General features: G+C 41.5%; 1 protein-coding gene across 9 annotated transcripts in view; it reads left to right on the top strand.

Moving 5' to 3' along the window:
• Window positions 1–23,807, top strand: part of bcor (BCL6 corepressor) — a 312,325-nt gene that overhangs the window by 205,471 nt on the left and 83,047 nt on the right. The window contains exon 1 of one of the 9 annotated variants that reach the window (XM_060833547.1): window positions 17,500–17,537. The exons of the other annotated variants lie outside the window; for them this stretch is intronic. The gene's annotated coding sequence lies outside the window, so the exon portion shown is untranslated. Of the gene's footprint in view, window positions 1–17,499; window positions 17,538–23,807 lie in introns of those variants that run through there. 9 annotated transcript variants of the gene reach the window in all.

Here is a 23,807-nt window from a genome sequence, read left to right as displayed (position 1 = left end):
TCATTAGAATTTACTGGCTAACTAAAAGCCGCAAAGCCTTATAAAACAAGAAAATAAACGAGTAATTTTAGAGGTGGATTGCAGTTCGGTCAGAGCGCCAGGATACGGGGAAGCGATACACTGCATGAATCAGAACCGGGAAAAGTCTTTGTTAAATTCCAGCCTGGTCGATCTTTCTCTTGTCATGAAAGGCAGTTTACAAATTCCAAATGAAATAAAACCCTCATGTTCGGGCTGTTTCAAACAATGTCGCCAAACAAAAAGCAGTCGATTTGCATGAGAATATTACGTGCGTTTAGGATTTGTTCATTTAAAAAAAGCCTGTGATGGTGTTGGGACAACTTTAATAAGAACCGACCCCAATCCAATCCATCCCGTCAGTGGCGATGTTGGAATGTAACTCCATTGAGATGACCACCTTGCCTGTGTACTAAACTGGGTCATGACTTTTGTAGGGCTAAGCAAACTCATTTTTATTAAAAATCACACAATACCAGGTTATAGTCCAACAGGTTTAATTGGAAACACTAACTTTCGGAGCGACGCTCCTTCATCAGGTGATAGTCGCTCCGAAAGCTAGAGTGATTGTAAGTAATCTAATGTGGAAACAGGCCCTTCGGCCCAACAAGTCCACACCGACCCGCCGAAGCGCAACCCACCCAGACCCATTCCCCTACATTTACCCCTTCACTTGACGCTACGGGCAATTTAGCATGGCCAAGCCAGCTAACCTGCACATTTTTGGATTGTGGGAGGAAACCGGAGCACCCTGGGAGAATGCGCAAACTCCACACACACAGTCGCCTGAGGCAGGAATTGAGCCCAGGTCTCTGGCGCTGTGAGGCAGCAGTGCTAACCACTGTGCTTCCAATTAAATCTGTTGGACTATAACCTGGTCCAACACCGGCATCTCCAAATCATGTCATTTTTGTGAACACTTTGGAATGTCTGTCTCTGTCCTCCAAAACTTGAAACCTCCGCTTTGCAGTCCTTTGGGTACAATCACTGGAGACCATGCAGTACTGTTCTTGGGGACTTTAACTTTTGTTTTTGTTATTTCTCGGGATGTAGGCAGTGCAGGCTGAGGCTGCATTGTAATTTATCTGGAAGTGGTAATGAGCCATCTTCTTGAACCACTGTAGTCATTGTGTAGGTGCACCCACAGTGCTGCTGGGAGGGCAGATCGCGGACTATATATGTAAATCAAACACGTTAACCTTCACACAAACTAACTGTACTGTACGGAAAAGGTAGTAAACTTGGCTTTTCCACTAAGGCCAATAATTAGGCCTAATTATATATATTTTAGTTAGATTGTAGGAACTACCGAAAATACATTGATAGAACCTCTGAGACAGCTGAAGAACTAGATCTGCGCTTGTTATATACTTTACGTTGAAATGTTTTAAGTTCATGTTTTTTTTATTTCCACTTGTAATCGGAGCATAAGATTTTCTGTCACTTTTGTGACAAGTTAAATTTCAGTCAGAATTTGAGATTTTGCAGTTTATTGCATCATCTGTTGCTTCTGGTAGTAACATCTGGAAGTAATATAATACCCAGGGATTGGATTTTTACCACCTATTATTGTCCCCAAATGGTTGAGCACACCTCGTCAGATAACCAGCCAGTCTTACATTCACCCTTTTACACTTACTAGTGAATCGAGGCAAAAAAAATTGTAAGCAGATGCGCTGATGTGCTTTTACATTTAAATGGGAGGTTTACTCCCATTTTCTCCACATGTTTTGTGATTCATTTCGCACACAGCAGTTTATTTGAAATATTTACCCTTGGTTGGTGAATGACGTAATTCGAAATTTCTCATGGACTCTAGGATTCCTGATAGATGTTTGGAATACCAGATTAAACCACCCATTTCGCAGTCTGTGTATTCGAGCAAATCTGAAGACATTTTTGCAAATTATCTAAATAAAACCTATAATTGTATCGGGTAATTTAAATACCTCAAACCAAGATACACGTAATTCACTTCGTGAGCTAATAACACTCCCGGAGAAGGCAAGATTGCATTGTTTCCGTTATGTTTCAAAGCAAAATCTACAGCAAACGTGTTTAAATTTTGGGAATACGTTGCATATTCATGTTTAGAATAATTTGACTGAAAGAACAGCTATTGCCTAAGGCCCATTGAACCTGTTCTCCAACCGAGGGCCCACAAACTGATCTCTATCTCTTGGCCAAGAATGGGTTAAGGCGCTACTCACAATACTATCATCATAGAGACACTGAGGAGTTAATTGTGCGCTTGCCATGCCAAAATCAACACAAACATGGTATCACTTTACTGAAGGGAAATGGTTACCTTACCGCCAACCTTTTCTTAGTTGTGAAGAAACGCTTCTAGTGACATGATGGTACAAGATATGCTGCAATCAGTCAAATGTTCTTAGATACTGAAGTCTATTTGGAGAGAGAAGCAGAGACGCTCTTGGCTCTCGTTTTATACCGCCCTCTCGGTCAATGGACGGACTATCTTCGCGCTTATTGGGTTCTCCACTTGGCAAATAGTTGTCTAATGTTTAGATTTGCAAACTTATGAATTAAATTTTTAAAAAAATCAAGATTCAACTGAAGAGCAGCTCTTTGTTTTCTAAAGTCTCTTAAAGTGTAATATTTTGGCATTGTTAAATTTCATTATTTGAACCCAACGCTTAAATAGAATACAGAGTACAGAGTTTGAACTGATTCATTATGTACTCCATTTCAATTCTTAGCAACTATGTCTTATTCATCTATTATGTGCTCATAGTTTATCAATCATAGTATTATTTGATAATGCGTCTTTATTGTTATCACGAATGTCGCAGCAACGTTAAATGTTAAGTTTTGTAAACTACAATGAGTCCGAGCAGCTGCCGAGTATACATAATGCTGCAACAGCTGCTGTGACCAATAGCAGCTTTGATAACGTGTGTTTTAGATAAACTGTCACCTAGTTGAGCTTTGTGGCAAAATTAATATTTAGAAATCTATGGGCAGTGCATTTTCTAGTTCGCATCTCCAGAGTTTTGTTGCAAATTTATGTTCTCATTTCACGTAGCTCTCAAAATATCTAAGTTGTATCTGAGCGCGTGGTTGAACCCATGTTTTCCCTGTTTCTCAGCTGCAGCTCGCCGGTGTATGGAATGCTTAAAATCACTTCCTTCTTCCCACTGTGGTCTCCAATGCATTTTAAATTCGTCCATTAACTCGACAAGCTGTTTTCCGAACAAAGTTGCACCAATGGGGAGACCTGCGGTGGGGATTTTGATTTGCTTTCTGTGTAGCTTACTTTGTAAACTTTTATATTTTGAAAAAGCCTTGCTTTAATATGACATGTGAGGATTTACATAACTGGCGCAAACTGGAGTACCAGAGGCTGGTTGCGACAAGCTTAGATAAATGAAAGGATGGAGAAACTATTGTTGGGAACCTTCTGCCTTGACCATTTGTAACTGCCCTTGCATTGTTGTCTGCAAACTGTAGCTGAAGGCCGGCTTTAAAGTCGTAACACAGAGACCAGTATCGTATTTAAGACTTCGGTATCTGATTATACTTTTCTTGGATTCTCTAGGGGTACTGCAAAAGGTTCCACACTCGAGCTCTCACTCACATGCATGGGGTGGTTGGAAATTGCAAAATTAGCTACACTTTCCGAACTGGCCATACATTGCAAAATTCTGGAGCGATGGAAATAACAGATTTGGCAGTTACTTCTTTTGACAGCAGAAAGTAAACTACCCGAACCAAATTGAAGAGATTTATGGCACGATTATTAAAGAACAGCGATGTTGCAAAGTTGTGGAACTTAGCATAATAATTATGGAAATCCCAAATACCATGTTATTCAAACTGTAGTTCCGTTGGATATATTTGAGGTTGCTATAAACTGATAGCGTAACAGGAATTGTAAGGAAAATGCAAATATAGGTTTTGCTCGTTTAAAAGGTGTTGCTGATTTTAGACCTATGCATTCCTGAAATGTATCAATTGTACGTTGAAAGCATGCTCAGTTTTGAAATTTTAATTTCAACACTGAGGCGGCTTCACGTAACATGTTAATTGATCTGCTTATACAGTGTATAAGCATTTACATCTGAACGGATACATTTGGTCTGAATTATTTTAATGCAATGCATTCACCTCGCACTCGACGTAAGTAAATTGTAGGGAGTCAAAATACAAGTTGCTATCAAATGTTACCATAGGGCCGTGTATTTGCAAACCAAGAGTGCGTCATGTGCAGACACGTGTTACCAGGATATCTCGAATAGTTCAGTTGTGGTCACGTAAAATTTGAAATCAGATTAGCTTGGCAAATACAACAGCGGCAAGGAAAGGGTTTCTGAATCAGTATCAAGGTATACACTATCCTGAACTGGTTCTTGTTCACGTTAAGTAAATTGGGTGATTTTTAAAAAATGATAGTGCCGTGCAGCCATTCAATTAGAATCTATTAAAAATCCAGTTATTGTGTGAGACAGCAGGACGTATGCCACACATGGACAATCACAATCTTAAACATTCCATACTCTTTTTTAAAAAAATCCGAATGTTTACACGTTGATCTCTCTAGAGATATGTGTTATCTGATCAGCAGTGAAGACTTGATTAATTTAAATCCTGCTTAACGTCTTAACCTTCTAATTCAAAAATATATGCATTTATTTAGCACCCTTTACGACCTCTAGATGTCCAAAGCGAAGTTCTTTCGAATTGTAATCACTGTGTAGAATATGTAGGAATTCACACTGCCAAATGAACAAGTGCGGTACAATAAAATCACTGCAAGTTGAAAGTATTGTTTGACATTATCTTCTAAAACTCTAATTATTTTTATTTGAGTTACAGAGGACAAAGGATATTGTTAGCCAAGTTCGACGTCTGTACTTAATGCCATGACTTGGAAATATACTTCACACTTACACACGTGGTTGTGCAGTCGTTTGTCTTATCCCATGAAACGCAATATGTTCTTTTTAAAGTCTGAAGGTATGATAGTGTCAGAGTTTAGAAATGATTTCTTCCGTATGGTAAACACATTCTGGTTGTTTATATGGACCTGATATTTTCTTTACCTTCGGTACCTTTGGCACAGAGAAGTTATGCAAACATGGAATCTACCTCATGGCGATTTGTTGAAAGCGCCCATTGCGTGTTGTGCTGAGCACTTGGCGCAGTTTCATTTTTGGGACTAACCTCAGAATCTGTTCTCATTTTCACCTAAAGCCTGCTTTTACCTTTTATATCGGAGCAGCTCGCGAATGTGGCCTCTTGCAGGGCCTTTGAAAGCACGAAACCATTTAATTACAGGACGGTTTGGTTACCTACTTACCAGGCATATCTTTGCTCAGGCCGTCTCTTCTCGTCTATCGGTCTCGATGCGCCGTTAAGTACACTGGACACCGATTTCACAATAACTACATCCTGTTTAAATATCTAGCATCCCTCCCAACCGTGTTTACAATAAACTGAAAGGTTATTACGCCCAAAGAAAATGCGTGGAATGAGGCAGGCAGTAAGTGGGCGAGATCAGATTTCAGGCTGTGCTCCCAGAGGAGAAGTCAGGGTTTGATTGAAGCGCACTCGGCTCCTGCCTCCCCTGGGAGACCAGCCCTGAAATCTGAGAGCGCGAGCAGTTTTTTAAAAAAAAACCTTTGTGAGAAAAGGGCCGAGAAGGCACGGATCGCTGAGCTCTTTGGAGGAAACGAGCTGCCTGTGCCTCTGCAGTGAATATCGAGTTGTGGTCTAACGGTGATTGACTGAATTGGCCACGTAATGCAAGCTATCGTTCCTAACACTTCCAATGGTAATACCTCGCATATTATAAGATGGGCCTGTGTGTGTCTGTGCGTATGTGTGTACCGTGGCTTAACTTTATCGGCTGGATGGCATTAAGTACAGACGTCGAACTTGGCTAACATTATCCTTTGTCCTCTGTAACTCAAATACAAATAATTAGAGTTTCAGAAGATAATGTCAAACAATACTTTCAACTTGCAGTGATTTTATTGTACCGCACTCGTATAGCTAGGTGATTAGTGACATTCACTGGAACATTTCCAGTACTGAAAAAGAGACTCTCTAAAAGAATGGTTATCTTATTAAAACTACACGACACCTTCATATTAAAGTGCAATCCACAGTATTCCAAAACGTGCGTGGAATAAATTATTTTGCTATCCCTTTGAACACTATATTGGAACCATTTCGTGAAAAATACGAAAGAAAATTCCACAGCGGAAACAGAACACTTGGTTTTTTTTGACACTGCATTATAAAAGTGGAAAATACGCTGAGTTTATAATGGGGTGGTGAGAGTCACGTGAGACAGGTGCTGCAGGCAGCAGTAGATCAGACCACTGGTCCCAATATTCAGGTGGCAGTTCCTCGGTTTTTGGAAGATGATTTGCATCAATGCCACCTTCCTTGTTGTTATAAAAAAGTGCTTTGGATGCTGTGAACCCAGTTGGAGTACGTTCTTGTATATGTGATCATTATACCCACCCTCCATTTGGGGGGGATCAAAACAAAGCGTTCTTTTGCGCACAAAGGCTTCAGAGTCCAGGCCTATAGCAAATTGACTTACAGGGTTAGGATTGTGTGAGAAAACGGTTTTAGTCATTTAACAAATGTGTGTGTGGTCAAACCTTTCGACACATCTCAAGTATGTTTTGGGGCACTTTTTTCTATTTCAAACTCGAGTGAGTTAGCTAACAGTTGAATTCTAGCTCTTTCAGTAACCCATTAATGGATGTTTTAAAATTGATATCTCGGAATATGATAACATTGCTTATAGTCTTTGTACGGTGAATGAAGAAATAAATGCGTTGATAGAATACCCCGAAATGTAGTCAGAAATAAAATTGTCCATTCCGAAGATTTTTTTTTCTTTGTCTTCCTTTGTATAAAATTCGATAATTGTGTTGCACATGGTCAGTTGAAGCAAGCAAGGAGAGTTTGGCCCGTTTGAAATGTAATGGGCCTGCCTAGGCGCCGCACTGACACCGAGGTCCGAAGGAGTTGTGTACTCTGTTGACGATCAAAATCTCGGTCAATGCAGTTGCGAAGACCCTTCCTAATTTATTGCAATCGGTTAGATCGTTAGTTAGATTCAGGTGAAAAGCATCAGGAAATATGAGCCCCTTCTTGGGCCTGTTGTGATGTGTTTGCTCCAGTCTATATAATGGGGTGATACCATGATTAGGGAACGCAGCTGCTGCTGTAGATTCTAAAGCAATAAGAACAGACAAAGATGTTGTTGTTGGGCGGTCTCGTGGTCTTCAAATGGGAGAATGCGTAGTTTTTTTTACAGCGGTGATCCTGAGAGACGAGTAGAAATAATCTGACATCTGTTCGAGGATGTGGCCTTTAATACCAGCACCCGCTCTCCGTATCTTTAAGAGATAACAACCTCGTTGCTGACATTATTATTAAAACCGTATTCTGATTTTATTTTAAATCAGAGACGACGCATTTTTTTTACAAGTCTGAGGTTAACTCTTTGAGGGTCATCCATATCACGAAAGCAATGCTTTCTCTCCAGCCAACGTCTGAGAGAGCTGCATTTGTATGTAATTCCAGCAACTCTCGCAAATCCTGACGCCATGTCTGCTTTATTTGTTCTGGTGTAAATATTGTGTGTCTTGCTACCTTGGGAAGTCGAAAAGGAAATGCAGTTCTCAAGAGATAGAAAGATCAATGAACACAACTTTGAAATCTCAAAGCAGGCATGAACTAATTCACTGCAGCGACCAATCGAAGGGTTAGATCAAAGAGCTGCCTAATATTCACATTCTTCTCCGTTGTCCATGATGGTGAAAAAGCGGGATATTATGGACATCGACCACAATGTCTCTATTTGGATTACGTGGGTGTGAAAATGCGCCGTGTCATAGCAGCGCAAGAGGCCAGGTTGTTAATTTCCCGCTTACTGTGTGGGCACAGAGGGTTCCAGACTGAGAGACTGCTCACTGAACAAGGACAGGCAGTATCTTAAGTAGTTGTACTGTCCATTTTTCCAAATGAATTGTGTGCACGGTTTTAACCTGTTCCTGGTGTAGAAAGTCTAAACCTGTATTATAGGAAAACGGTTTAGGGAGTTGCCAAGTATAAAATAAATCATACTGGGACTCTTTTCACTGGAAAAATGCTTGAGAGATGACCTGATAGAGGATGATAGAGGACTTTCAAATTCGGAAGGGATTCGATAGATAAAACTGTTACTAACACGTGCAGAAAATGATGCGAATGTGGAAGTGCCTACCATGTGGAATAAATGGATGATATGAGCAGCTTAGACGCATTGAGATGAACACAAGAAACAAGGATATGTTGATCAGTTGAAGTAACCGGAGTGGAGGAGGCTTATGGGGAGTACAGAGACACTGGCCAAAACCTGTTAGGTCGAGTGGGAATGTACCATACGTTTCCTGATTATACCGGAACAATAGTATTGGTTCCAGTTGGATAGTGTCCCATGTATACTCCGGCTGAAACTACAGGGCAGTTACCCGGCAGCGAGCTTTGCACATTGGTGCCTCTCAGTTCACTATTAAACCGGCCTGTCATTGCAGTGCTACTAAGCTGTGTGAAACCCAAGGGGCGGGTGGCCCCTTACTCTGTTTCCCTCCAGGCTCGGGCAAGATACTTGCTCACGTTCTCGAATGCAGCTTTCAGACCCCCATCGAGTACACACACGGTTCACCGTTAGTTTCCGCGCTTTCAAGAGTCTGCTCACAGAAACACGACAGACCTTTGCTGTTATGGGTTGTTTTAATATGAATTATTGATTTCGGACTTCATTAATCAATGCTTTCTTCAGTAGTAGAAGTAGGGTGAGAGTGCACAAACATTTCATGTGTTTTGAAAACCTAATTTGTTAGAGACGGCAGCTTGATCAAACTATTGCTTATATTCATCATGTAAACTTGCAAGAACTGATGTTTCGGTGGCTTAGCTCGACGCTTATTGCGATCCCACTGGCTAAAAGAGGCAACAGTCGAAATCAGAAACGATGTTTGACTTTACTGGGAGACCTGGGGGCGGCAAGCTGGTTATAAAGAGACCACATGTAGGGAACCAGCTTAGACAAAATGCATTGGTCGTCTTCATTTTTATTCCGGAGTTTAGCCGAAAACGTATCGCCAGGTGGCGGGAAGGGTGTCCCAGCTGCTTCAGTATGACACGGTTATTCCAGTCGCCCTGGCTGCGTGCGGTGGGGTGTTCTTGGTGAACTCTAATGTGTACATGTACCTGACAGTTTTAGAGCAGGTTGTTAATCCGAGGTGTGAATTTTGTTAAGGAGATCTGTGGTACTGTTGATCCTAACTTTTTTTATATAACCGAAACCTTTCACTCTCTCCCGATTCCATTTCCGCCGGCCCAGTTCTGCTCGCCCTCAGCAAGCTGCTGTTACTGCTAACCTCGAGAAACCTGCCTTTCAGCTCCCCGGAATCGGAAGTATGCCGATTCCGCTAACTCTGAGCAGACTGCAGCTTCTGCCAGTTGTGATAAGGCAACGGTTTCTCCAACTTGAGTTGGAAAGCTGCTGATTCCGCAAACACTTGGTAGGGTGGCGGGGGGGGGGAGGATCGATTCTGTTCAGCCTGACCAGAGTTCCGTTTGTACTAAAGCCAGTGGAGAGGCGCAGTGCTATTAACGAGCACGGAGCTTTAACTGGCAGCGAGATGAAATCAAATTCGAGCTAAATTCCTAGCTCTGCTGTAACACCGTCCTGTCAAGACCACTTCATCTCTCTTCAAAATCTGAAGTTAATCCCAACAAAACCTGAAATGTAACTGAGTAACATCGCAATTGAGTCTTGCCCCCCAGCCACCCCGTGTAGTAAATCGCACATTCCCCACCTCCCAATCTGTTGGACACATTATACTATTTGCACTTATGATTTCTCTCCGATTAGCTTGAAGGAAGCAGTGGGCCGTTAAAGAAATCCCACCGAAAGGTCTTTGGTGTTGTAATGAGGATTGCTGGATACTCCTGGTAGAGTCCTGCAGTCTACTCTCGGCTTCCCCCAGGGGTTGCCGCTAATCGATCCTGCCGACTAAGCTGTTGCTCCGACAATGGAGAATACAGCGAGTTGCCTGCCTTCCACAATTATGCAGAAATCACCCATCCGCGATCAATATCTCCTAACGTCCCTTCCAGTTTATCTTTGTTTTCAGGCGTTGTTGACTGGCAGCTCTGCTTTTGGGCCAACCGGCTTTTCATTGTAAATCTGATTATCCTGTTTAAAGGGGGCTTGCAACACACACACACACACAGCGGATCGCAATTGTGCTGTTAGAAACCAGAGGAGAGCGCAGCCAGAAAATGAACTCGGTCCCCATGGAGCTGAGCTTCGTTGTGTCTGGCGAGCAGGAGCTGCTTCTAAAATGGCGCGGAGTGTTCGCGGAATGGAGAAAGTCCTGTCATTAAAGTTAATCCCATCGCAGGGCAGAGTTGAGGCTGCCTGGTCGTGAAAATGTTTAGGAGGCAGCAGTGCAAAACCCATCAATAACCAGACGCCTCGCGTCTACCTGGTTTATTGATTACAATGGCGAGATCAGGCCAGGCTCTCTCTCTCTCTCTCGCACCGACCCGGGCCCACTGTGTGTTACTGCAGCGCTGCTCACTCGGACTTTCAGGTTCTGCTTCTCCGTGACACCCCAAGAACCAAGAGTTAAAACGTAGTTCACGATGTATATAGAGCAAAAAAAAACCCAAACTGGCACAGCTGCCTGAGCAAAGCTTCCCAGTGAAACTCTACAAAAACTGCAACTTTTTGCTTCCTCTAATGGCCCCGCTGAAAAAAATCTTCCCTCCCCTCATCGGAAATTGTAAACAGGGATTTCTATAAATAAGAGTCTGGCTAACTACGGGTTGCCGCCATTTTAAACCGGCCAGAATCGGCAGTTCTGTGCCATGTATAAGTAAATAAGCAGATCAAACTTGGACAGAAAGCTGTCCATGGGGGAAAATGCTGTCTTTTATCGGTCACGTATTCCCTAGCCAGTTCTCTGGTTTGGAGTATATGTTTTTCAGTGAAGGGATAGGTCAGATTCTGAAAATGAAATTTGCACTGGCGTGTCCCCCTTTATTCAAACCCGCAATTTGATCCCGCCAGCAGATTAGAACAAAGGTTACATGTGTTTACGGACCAGCCCTCAAGGTCATTTCTCAGTGGGCCGCACGTGATCTGTCCGGGTCGACTCTCCCTCGGTTATGTATCGCTTTCAGCTGTCAGATAGCCCAGAATGAGTTGCCATGTGTAATAATTACCAGGGTGGATCAGCAAGATAACTAGTTCTAATAATAAATTCTAATTTGCCCACAATGTGTTTATCTAGACACAAACGGACGAAAACGATTTTAGGAAGATATCCCAAGGTAGAGCTCCGCGTACTGATAAAGTACAGAAATGATTTGGTGTTACGAGTGCTATTAATAGACCACTGACTTTAAAGCTCGCCGTGTTGACATTATTTACAAGTCCTTTCCCGAAATGGCCTAGTCTTTTCTTCACCCCTTGTGTAACATGATGTGCAGCTTGTTCCTCAGGGAAAGTATAAGACACTGTGACCGTGAATTTGATGTGTTAATTCGCATTTTTGTACTTTAATGTGACCGGACATTTGTGTATGTGTGTGTGTAGAAGGGTAGTAGATGAACATATATTGACAGTAATGAAAGACAGATCACAGGCTTCTAAAATTACTAACTCACGCAAGGTAGTGTGTATTTGTCACATTTTCGTCCTTCTCACAGGCTAGTTCAATGGTAATGCTCCTTCCAGAACAATTAGTTACTTACGGGTATTCAAGACCCAGATTATATTAACACAATCTGTTTTCTGATGTAACATTTAATTGTTGTATTGAAAAGACCAGAGGGAGGACGTTCCTGGTTATTTTCTGGGATGGATGGGGAAAGCTTTTTTGGAATTATTATGTCTTTGGGGAGACAGACATTTTGAATATTATCCTCCGCCTTCTTATTTGACAACGTGATAATTTGCAGTATTCAAATAATAGGACATCAACCAGGAAGTGAAATAATATCTGTGATCTTATTAGTAGTAACAACCAGACCTTTCAGCTTTTTATTAAATTGTTTATTTGCCTTCTATCTATTGGTCAGATAGGTTAACCGTGAAATAATCTCCAACTGTAGATAGCACACTTTTAAGTGTTTTTATTCATGTTCTTGGAGTATAACAAGTGCACAAATGTATCATGGGAAGAAACTGTTTTAAAGTTAGAATAAGCTTCAAGTTCCTGTCTGTTAGGAAATTGATGCACCATTGTTTGCAGTAAAAATTTACTCTACATATCAAAACTGTTTTATATGACACAAAGAATAAAGATAGCACTCTATGTTGGTCAAATTTTGGGAAAATAATAAAAAAAAACTGGATTGATGGTATTCACCCAGCAACTGGTAAAATAATCTGTCCTTTGACCTTTTTCATCCAGCAGCTGCAGAAGAACAAAACACTTGATTATTTGCAGAGAAACTATGTGAATAAGGCCCTGTGCCTGTCTTATTTACCATGGGGTTATGATGTAAATAGCCATTCCCAGTTGTGCCCTAAATCAGTCTTAATAATTGGAATTCAGTGCTGCCTGACTTAAACCTATAACACAGTTCCAGTGTTCTATTTGTCCATTTTAGATTTAGTTGATCAATTTATAATCAAATAATTTCATATAACAGAATATGATTCAATTTACCAATAATCCTCATGTAAACTAGCACAAGAACATCTATATCTTCCTCCATATTAGGATGAATTTACATAGGCATTGTATTAAATGTATCAGCTGTTAAGTGCAATAGTTTGGATTGTCTATTTGTTTGTATCATATCTCTTGTACAGTTAGCAAGAATCTGTGATTGGCTACATTCTAAGGGTCACTCTGTAATTGTATGTTTGGAATACTGTGTACTAAAGTGTTTCTTCACCTCTGGTTAATTGGAATAGTTGCATGTGCCATTTCTTTTGACCGTACTTGTCTCAAAGTGGAAATAATGCTTTTTAACCAAACTGCTATCAACTGCACGTATATAACATATTGCAGAACCAATTTTGTCATAACTACAATAAAAGGTAAAGCATGCAATCACACTTGATCTACTAATGTATGACATTGGCATTCAGTGCTGAAATTAGGAATAGTGCATTGCATTTCCACTCTTAAGGGCTAATATTCACAACTTAGCAAGGGAAAAGATCTTTATTTTACTCTCCACCCCCACACTGGCATATATACAATCCTCTGTGAATCTTTTTCTGTTGGATTATGACATCTTCCTCTTCATTGCTTAATAAATGCATAGGGAAAGATATTCAGCAATTGTTTTAAATTTGATAGAAATTCATTCATAAAGTATATCATGATAAATATCAGCAATTATTTTACCCATCCCAATTTGTCATTGAGAAAGTGGCACCTTCTAAGAGTCATAAAGATGTACAGCTCAGAAATAGATCCCCATCCATGCTGACCAGTTATCCTAACCTAATCTAGTCCCATTTGCCAGCAATTGGCCCATATCCCTCTAAACCCTTCCTAATTGTATACCAATCCAGATGCCTTTTAAATGCTGTAATTGTACCAGCCTCCACTACTTCCTCTGGCAGCTCATTCCATACATGTACCACCCTCTGTGAAAAAGTTGTCCCTTAGATCCCTTTTATATCTTTCTCCTGTCACTGTAAACCTATATACACTTGAGCAGCTAGCTACACCATTACAGATGCCAGTTAAGTGTCAACCACATGGAATTGCAGAGACCAGGTAGGAATGGCAGATTTTATTTCTTCTTTGACACAGTCCATTAGTTTCATACCCATTATTGTTGGTACTGGATTATTTAAAATCCAGATTTTCAATGAATGTAACTTAAATTTTTTCAGATGCTTCCCAGTTCTTGAATTGAACTCATATCTGTGGATCATTAAGTTTTAGTAATAAACCTTTAGTTTATTAGTCCATTAATATAGTCACTAAAGGCCCTAGTGCTCAAAAGGATTTTTCTCCCATTTCAATCTGACTGCAGTAAGGAGTGCTGACATGAAACTAGGATTTAAAAACTTCTTGGATCCCAGATTATTTTTTAAAGTGCTATACCTGATGACAATGGTTAGTGCTAATTAGTTTTGTGCAGTTAATTGGTGTCTGGCCAGTTGGCAGATCATCATTTGGCTGACATCCATGCCAAGCTGTTTACACAGCTCTCAAAACCTAGTAAAATGTAACTTTTTTTTGGTATTCAATGCTTTCCAAATGTTTGTTTAAAAAGTTTGTCTGTGCTTTGCTTCTATTGTAATTGAATGTGTCACTGAATGTGGAGCACTTTTTACTTCTAGTTTGTCTCCTACAGCTGGGTTATGCTTGTCTTGTTTAGTTTTGTCAGTTCCTACACCGACAATGGGTAATAAACACATAAGTACTCTGAAGGCCAAATTTACAATGCTTTAATGATGAAGTCGCGCTTTACCATTGCTTCCTGCTTTGGAAATGTCGTAAACTGACAGATTCAAATTAGACCGGAATTACATAAAAATCTAAGTAGTACAAATGTACATTCTTAACGTAAATGGGTGAACGTGGGTTTGCACAGGGGTGGGAGCGATACTTTAATTCCTAGCTGGTCAGCTGATTCGTGCATAGGAAAGAAAAAAAAATGTTCACGACCACCTCCACCGAGCGGCCTTTTGTTTTCATTTGAATGCAGCTCACTCGAGCAGTGCTCAGTTTATACAGGCTGGCTACACGTTTCATTCTACTTCTCAGGAGAGAGCTCCGTTATTTACACCAATCCTCTTCCAGCAGTTACACTTTAAACATGTGGACAATTGCGTTGGCATTGTCTAAATGGTCAAAATTAAATATTGACAAGCTTAAAGTGTGCAGGTGATCCAAGCATACGGAACGGTACGTTGAACATCTGATTTGACACCACGCTGAATTTACACTCGAAGTCTGCTCGCTTTTACTGCAGTCAGGGCAGGTCATGTTTACAGATTTACGTGAACACTTGTGCCCCCACAAACTGCCCACGTGTTTAAAGTTTAACTGGTGGAACAGGATTGGCATAAAAACGGAGCTCTCTCCCGACAAGCAGAATGAAACGTGCAGCCAGCCCTTTATAAGTTCAGTGGAAAGCTTACTGCATTCAAATAAGAACAAAGGCCGCTCGGCGGAGGTAGTCGTGAACTTTTTTTTCCCCTTTAGCTGGTCAGCTGACTCCTACACAAAGGAAGGAATTAAACTATCGCCCTCACCACGATACGAGCTCAAAATCTTTGTGCTTTTGCCGTGAAAGTAGCGCCGATCTGAAACAATGCGGTTTATTTGTACAGCAAGTTTGTCGGTGAGGCAATAGGAACGCGTGTCACGCTGATTCAATTTGTCACTGAACGGACTGTATGTTCAGCCTGGTTAAAAAAAACAATGACTGCAGATGCTGGAAACTAGATTCTGGATCAGTGGTGCTGGAAGAGCCCAGCAGTTCAGGCAGCATCCGAGGAGCAGTAAAATCGACATTTCGGGCAAAAGCCCTTCATCAGGAATAAAGGCAGAGAGCCTGAAGCGTAGAGTGATAAGCGAGAGGCAGGTGGGGGTGGGGAGAAAGTAGCATAGAGTACAATGGGTGCCAAATCTGCCCTGGCAAATCTCTAGCGTGCAAACCCACCGATCTTAGCTTCAATGTTTAGAGAAGGGAAAATAATGGTCCCCTTCCTACTGTAAATGGACATTATTTTTAACTGTTGGGATGCAGTTCTGTCTGTGCTTCTCTTCAAGGATCAGAGAGCGTTCCACAAAACCTACAACAATTCGGGAACCATTGCCAGCAGAGATTTCCAGGCTGAAACCTGCTGGTAACTGTACTTCACATTCGCTCCACTGTAAACATAGCTTTTCTTCTCTAATGGCATTGTATTGGCAGAAAGGCTGCAGTAACAGTTGGATCGGCTGGTAGAGCTCTGAAATGAAAACGCTCATCCGCAGAGAATTAGTTATAGGTGCTGACTTCTCTCTCAGCCGTGCGTAAGGCTATAGCATAGACACAGAGGTCGCTCGCTGGTTTATTGACCGAACGGACTGTCCAGTTGGTACCACTTACAGGTTGTGTCATGAGATCCCAGACTGCTTTACCAGGCAGCCCCGCCTTGGACCTGAAATAGTTATGCGGTATTACACAAGTCAGTAGAAGTGGCAGAGAGGAAAAAGATTGCAAATTCTTGGCATTTTGTTCTTGTCCTGCCAGCCCGCTACAGGGTTCTTAGGCCCAGACATGACCGCCTGTATCAGTATGAAATGAACATCTCTGGGAAGAGAGAAATACAGGTGATCTTCCAGGAGTGCAAAACATCTTCCTAATGACTACTCCATGCTCAATCGGTGGTTCTTTTATTTTAATTCTAATAATATTGACTGCAGTTTTTTTTTCTTGCTAAAATAACCATCAGATCACCCGTCCGACTAAACAATGCACTATTTTATCTATTTGGAATTCACAGTAATCGGGGCAGTTAAGATTTTAAACAGTTGACCTACAGTAAAGGGGATGCACGTTCTGAACTAATAATAATTTTGCATTTGGCGCGAAGGAAGTTGGTATCTTTTTCAATCCTGAAATGCCGTCTGTCCCTGGGATTGCTCCCAGTGACCGGGTGGCAGGAACAGGACCTGGTAAGAGCGGCCGATCCCCGCCTATGATGTGGCAACTAATACTCGTGCAGTCAATTGTTTTATCAAACTAATAAATGATTGCAACGATGCCGCCGTCGTTACCAGCTGGTTACATGGCCGAACTCACTCGATCCTCACATTGTAACCTATCACCAGAAGGAGGAGCCGTGTGCCATCTGAACACGCGTAAATAAAGGGAAACCTGTAAACCGTAACGTAGGAGAGAAACAGCAGAAAACTCTCCACTGATTTAATATTGGGTATACACGCCCAGTTGGTGTAGGATAATTCCAATGGGTAACATTAGACAAATAACGCTTCCCTCCCCAATGAATTCCTTTTGCCTTGTTATTAAGAGGTCACCCGCTTAAAGGCGGTTCCTGGTGAAATAAAATATTTCTGGCGCTGCTTTTGGGGGGAGCAACCTTTTTCAACAGTTCACTTGGAGTTCAGCATGCCGATAAAGTTTCTAACTTTATTCGAAGTGAGCTTTAAAAGCCCGCATGCCAATCTCGACATTCAGATAGTCAGCCGTGATCCCAAACTGCAGCTGGGGGGAAGCAGCCTGTCTCCAGGCGCCGACTGCAACTGCCGCGAATCATTTCAAAACGATGCTACAGGTTTCAAAACCGCTGCAATGTGACTCTGTTTGACGTTTTGAATATCGATTAGCAGCAATCTAAGGTCAAGAACTGCAGCTTTTAGCAGATTTCAGTCCAGCCGAGCGGTGTTCACACGGAACCTTCAGAAACATGCTGGGGTTGGACGCTCGGGGGGGTTTTGTAACTTGATCCGGTGCTTGGGGATAAACCTCCGTAAATCATTTGATGTAATGTGAGTTTCTGAACATTTCTGGCGCATTTTTTTTTGTTTGGTCTTGTGGTCACCCGTTAAGGTTCAGTTCGAAAAGGGGGTAGGATTAGGTCGTGGCTTACGTGAGCAGTAATGTTTCAGTGCGGTTAGAAAACAGAGTTGGCTTAGTTATGGATTTGCAGCTGATGTGATACCTTCCTCACGCCCCCCCCCCCAAAAAAAATACAATCACCAGGGGCACTGGCTCCAGTGGCTTGTTTTTGTTCTGGTTCATCTGTCCACATTTTCCCTTTACCTCTCTCGACTTCCTTTCCCGGGGAGGCGGGGCTGGTTTCGCTTTCCTCATTCCCTTGATTTTCTCTGGTGCCGATGGCCCCCCCACCCCTTAGATTTTCTCTGGTGCCGATGCTTTCCTTACCCCTCCCTCTTGCTCTTCTCTCTCTCTCGCCTTTGTCTACTTTCCCGCACCCCCCGTCAATATCCTCGGCCGCCTCTATCTCTGCTGCCTCCGCGTTCTTTATATCGCTTATCTGCATGCCTGTTTCTTTTCTCTGTCGCTTTCCGTGCCTAATTCTGCCTGTGCCCTGTCTCCTGAAGTGTTGTGCTACCGGCGGAGGCAGCGCTTTATCTGGAGACGCGAGTCGCCTCTGCTCAATGCCCCGGGGGAGCGGCACGATCCCAGTTAATCCTAACGAGCTTGTACCCCCTGGAGATCAGCACGATAACCTCATCACGTGGCCATGGGCTGCATCGCTCTCTGACCCCCCCCCCCCCCCCCCACACACACACACACAAAACCGTCGACAAATACTCGCAAGGCGCTTGAGCGACCTCAGACTTAATCGAATCAGGGCTCGAAATCAACTTTTCTGACCTTTTATCAAAATCTGCTAAACAGTCGGAGTCTCCACTGGAGAATTACAAAGATATCTTGTCAAAACTGAAGTCGCACCTTTTAACTCCATTTAATGGTCACGGTTTACAGCCAACGGTTTGAGTTTCTGTTAGTGAGCGTACAGTCTATGAATGTGAACGCTGTATGTTCGTGCATTTTTTTTTCGCAATCTAACCACTCTCTAGATGTGTAGATTTTTCAAAAAAGAAAATCCGCATCTAACTTCAGACCCTAGAAAAGGACCGTCCTTCACATTCTGGCTAGTGTTGACAATAGCTTCTCCTTCAAAATAAAGACATCACTGAGGGAGGAATATGAAACATTTATTGTTTCGTGTCAGGTTGGTGATCTCATTGACCAGGGCTAAAAAAAAATAAGTCGTGGGTTTAAACGCCGCTGTGTTCGATTGAAAGCAGCTTTTCTAAGATTACAAAAAGATCTTCATCAAATGAGTCAATAGACTGAAAAATGGCAGGTGGAGTTCAATCTGGATAAGTGTGAGGTATTGCATTTTGGTGTAACAAACAGGGGCAGTACTGATACAATTAATGTGCAGGCCTTGTGTAGTGTTGTAGGACAGAGGGACCTAAGGGTACAGGTGCATAATTGTTTGAAGGTTGCATCACATAAACAGGCTGGTTAAAAGGTGTTTGTTATGTCTGCCTTCATTGCTCTGTCCTTTGAATGGAGGAATTGGGAAGTCATGTTGAGATTGTACCGGACATTGAGGTCTCTTCTGGAATACTGTGTCCGGTTCTGGTTGCTCAGTTTTAGGGAAGATATTAGTAAGCTGGAGAGGAGTCTGAAGAGACTCACCAGGATGTTGCCAGATATGGAAGAGTTTGGGTTATAAAGGTAGACTGGGACTTTATTTCATTGGAGCGTGGGAGGCAGAGAGGCGACCTGATGATAAAAGTTTATAAAATAATGTGGGGTGTAGATAGTGTTAATGGTAGTTGTCTTTTCCCTAGGATGGGAGATTTCAAGACATGTGTCACAAGATGATAACCACAGTAACATTTTGACCTTTACTTGTCAGATCTTTGCTTACAATTAGCCAAAACTGCATCATTTCTAGTTTTAGTAGCTATGTTTGATAAGTAAATGGAAGTATTCTACTATCGTTCATAATTTAAGAAAAACTTCAAAGTATCCATCAGGATGGGGTGCCCATATCCTTCCATTTTACACAATAGTCCCCAGATAAGGGTCAATGTCCTGAGGGGAAAAAAAATTGAATGTCCAGGTTCACCAAGCTCCTGTCCAAATATCATCACTTCTGATCTTACGCTGGAATACGTCTTGTGTCTGTGAGGTGCAATATGCAGTATAGGACATCCTTGGATATAGGTGTCTGTTAAATATTTAAATAAAGAGCTAGTGGGAAATATGTAAAACATCTGTATTCATATTACTTTAGATATAATACAGATGGTGCAGCAGTATTGAAGTTGGCATCGTTATGATGCTGTCTGAATGGAGTTTGACATAAAACACACACGATCTGTGATTCTGTGGAAGGTGAAAATAGCATTGTAAAAACATAATTGCTTTAAGATCCAGCTTCAAAGGGATTTTCCATTTTTATAGCCAACTGGAAAAGAAACATCTGTATAATGTTGAATTTAGCACATATTTCAATTGGAGGCAGGAGATCTACAAAACAACTTATGTCACACTTATGTATAAGTTCTGATATTCCTTTTTAAAAATTTGAATGTACACTAACTTTGTCCTTTGACAAAAGTTACAAAATGCTAATGTACCTGAAGAGTGCTATTATATTGTTTCTGTGTGGTGTCTGAATGCACATCTGCATTCTCTCAATATATAAAAAGGAAGAGAGAAACTAAAGTGAATGTGAGCTCCTTAGAAAGTGAGACTTGGAAAATATTAATAGAGAACCAGGAAATGGCAGAAGAATTGAATGAATATTTCATATCAGTCTTCACGGTAGAAAGTTGGATTAAAGACTGGACAGGATTCCAAAATGAGTAAATAATCAAGGGACATAAGAAGGAATGGAAATAAGTACAATAACAATAATTGCAGGAAAAGTGACAAGGAAATTAATGGAAGCAAAAGACCAAGAAGTCGCTGGACCCGATGTGATGGATTCTAGGACATTGAAGTATGTAGTTACTGACATAGTGGATGTACTGCTCGTAATCGGCTGGCATTCTGGAGAAAGTCTAGAGTTTTGGAAACTACCAACTCTTTTATTTCAAAAATGAAGGAGCCAAAATGCAGGTAACTACAGGCCAGTTAGCTTAATGTGTGTTATTGGGAAAATGTTAGCATCAATTGCAAAAGAATTTTTAAAAAAATTGTTTGAGAGACGTGGGTGTTGCTGGTTAGTTAGCATTTATTGCCGATCCCTAGTTGCCTTTGAGAAGGTAGTTGTGAGCTGCTACCTTGAACTGCTGCAGTCCACGTGCTATGGGTGACCCATGATGTCATTAGGGAGGGAATGCCAAGATTTCTCCCCAATGATACTGTAGGAATGGTGATATATTTCCAAGTCATCGTGGTGTGTGGCTTGGAGGCTAACTTGATGGTGGTAGTCTTCCCATGTACCTGCTGTCCTTGTCCTTCTAGATAGAAGTGGTCATGGGTTTGGAAGGTGGTGTCTGAGGATCATTGGTAAATTTCTACAGTGCACCTCGTAGATAGTGGGCACTGCTGCTACGGAGTGTTAGTGATGAAAGTAGTGGATGCTTTTGGATGTAGTACCAATCAAGTGGGCTGCTTTGCCTTGGATGGTGTCAAGCTTCTTGAGTGTTGTTGGAGTTGCACTCATCCCGACTTGTGCCTTGTAGCCCCAATATTCCTAGCCTCTGACCTGCTCTTGTAGCCACGGAGTTTATGTGGTGAGTCCAGACACATTGTGCCTGACAAATTTGCTCAAATTCTTTAAGGAGGCTACAAGCAGGATAGATAAAAGGGAAACAGTGAATGTAACATATATTTGGATTTCCAGAGGTGTTTGATAAGGTACCTCACACTAGATTACTTAAGATAAGAACCCATGGTGTTGGAGGTAGTATATTAGCATGATTGCAGGATTGGCTAATTAAAACATGGAGCTGGGACATAGGCAGCATTTTAACTTGAGTTTCTGGTCAATGATAACCCATAGGATGTTGATCATGGAAGATTTAGTGATGATCACATTATTGAATGTCAAGAGGCTATGCTTAGGTTGTCTCTTATTGGGGATGGTCATAGCTGGCATTTGTGTGATGCAAATGTTACTTACTCCTTGTCAATCCAACCTGGATATTGTCTGGATCTTGTTGCATTTGAACATGGGTTGCTTCAGTATCTGACGACTCATGAATTGTACTGAACATTGTACTATCATTAGCGAACATTGCTGCTCTTACCACATGATGGAGGGAGTCATTGATGAAGCTTCTGGAGATGGCTGGGCCGAGGACACTACCTTGAGGAACTCTTGCACAGATATCCTGGAGCTGAGATGACTGACCTCCAGCAACAAGGCTATCTTACTATGTGTCAGGTATGAATCCATTGGAGAGTTTGCCTCGATAGCCATTGCAAAACTGGAATCAATGGGTTCTAGATGCCACATTTGATCGAATGCAGCCTTAATGTGAAGGGCTGTCATTCTCACCTCACCTCACCTTTGGAATTCAGCTCTTTTGTCCTTGTTTGAACCAAGTTTGTAATGAGGTCAGGAGCAGAGTGCTGCTGGCGAAACCCAACCTGAGTGTCACTGAGCCGATGCTGCTTGATAGCACTGTTGATGACACCTTCCAAACCTGTGAGGTGCCGCAGTGATTATTGCTGGAACCATAGTTATTTGCAATACATATTAATGACTTGGATGATGAAAGTGAATCTACTCTAGCTATGCTTGTGGATAACACAAAATAAGTGAGAAGGCAATTGGTGAGGATGACACCAAGTCTACAGAGGGCTGTAGACAGGATTGTTTTTTGAGTGGGCAGAAGAATTGGCAGATGTAATAGGGAAATGTGAGGTTATCCACTTAGCAGGAGGAATAGAGGAGCTGAATATCTATAAATGGAGAAAGCCAAAGAGCAGAGGGATTTATAAACCTTTTTTTTCATGAATCATAAAAAGCTAATATCTAAGTTCAGTGGGTGTTGAGGGAGGCAAATGGATTTTTGGCTTTTATTTCAAAGGAAATAGAATAAAGAAGTAGGCAAGTTTTGCTGAAGCTACACAAGGCACTAGTCAGACTACTGCTGGAATAATGTGAACAATTTTGGGACCCTTGCCTAATGAAGGATATACAAGCATTAGAAGCAATGCTGAGAAGGTTCACTAGGCTGATACTTGGTATGGACGAACTGCCTTATGAGGAGAGGTTTAGTCTGTACTCATTGGATGTGACCTTATTGAAACGTATGAGATTCTTAGAGGATTTGACAGGGTAGATGCAAAGAGTTTTTTTTCCATTGTGAGAGAGTCTAGGATTAGAAGACATCATCTCAGACAAAGGGTTTTACACTTAAGACCAAGACAAGGAGGAATCTCTTCTTTCAGAGAACTGTCAAGGCTGAGGCAGATTTTTATTCAGTAAGCAATTCAGAATTATAAGGAAAAATGGCATGAGGATTGTCAGATTAGCCATGATCTCATTAAAAGAAGGAGTAGATTGGATGGGTTGAATTACCTCCTGCTTCCATGTCTTATGGTCTAATAGTGTGGTGTCACATTTAATGAAATCATATGCAAGTTTGTAGTGTGTTTCTGTAATGTCAAACATGGCCTACTTAAAAATAAATTTTGCTTGTTTCACCCAAATACTTCATTTTCCATCCTGACTACTTTGCCATGCTCCTGCCCTGTGTCCCTGCATTTCATCTAGCTCAGAATTATGGTGAATTATGAAGACCTGAACATAAAATTTGAATTTATGCACAGTTTCAATGCTTTGCCCACACAGTATATTTACCCAAAACAGATCTGATGATGTGTTTCCCTGAAAAATATTTCAACCTCTAATAAAATGGACTATTTCAAATAGTCCTTAGATGTTTGCGACTAGGAGGATTTGTTTTAAAAATTGAAAACAAGAACGTGGAAAATTCTTATTTACCCAAAAGTTACTTCCACAATAGTTCTGCTTTCTTCTCAAGGGCAATTATTCCCTTCCACTTCCCCCTCTAATTTACAAAGTCAAACTCTACCTTCTGCCCCTGTGTTATTCCCCAATAAATTTAATTATGCTTCCATGATGTGCCCGTCACTGCCCGTCTTGACAACAATGCCTGATTGTGCTTCAGTCCGATATTAAATACTGTTCTGCTGACAGGAATTCCTGATTAATCGTGGCCAGAAAGTCCCAATAACAGAATCAGAGGAAAGTCCCAATTGCAGAATAAAGCAGCACTTTGGGTATG

Source organism: Hemiscyllium ocellatum, chromosome 12 (assembly GCF_020745735.1).
Source record: "Hemiscyllium ocellatum isolate sHemOce1 chromosome 12, sHemOce1.pat.X.cur, whole genome shotgun sequence".
NCBI classification, from domain to species: Eukaryota; Metazoa; Chordata; class Chondrichthyes; order Orectolobiformes; family Hemiscylliidae; genus Hemiscyllium; species Hemiscyllium ocellatum.
This window is presented reverse-complemented; position numbering and strand designations above follow the sequence as displayed.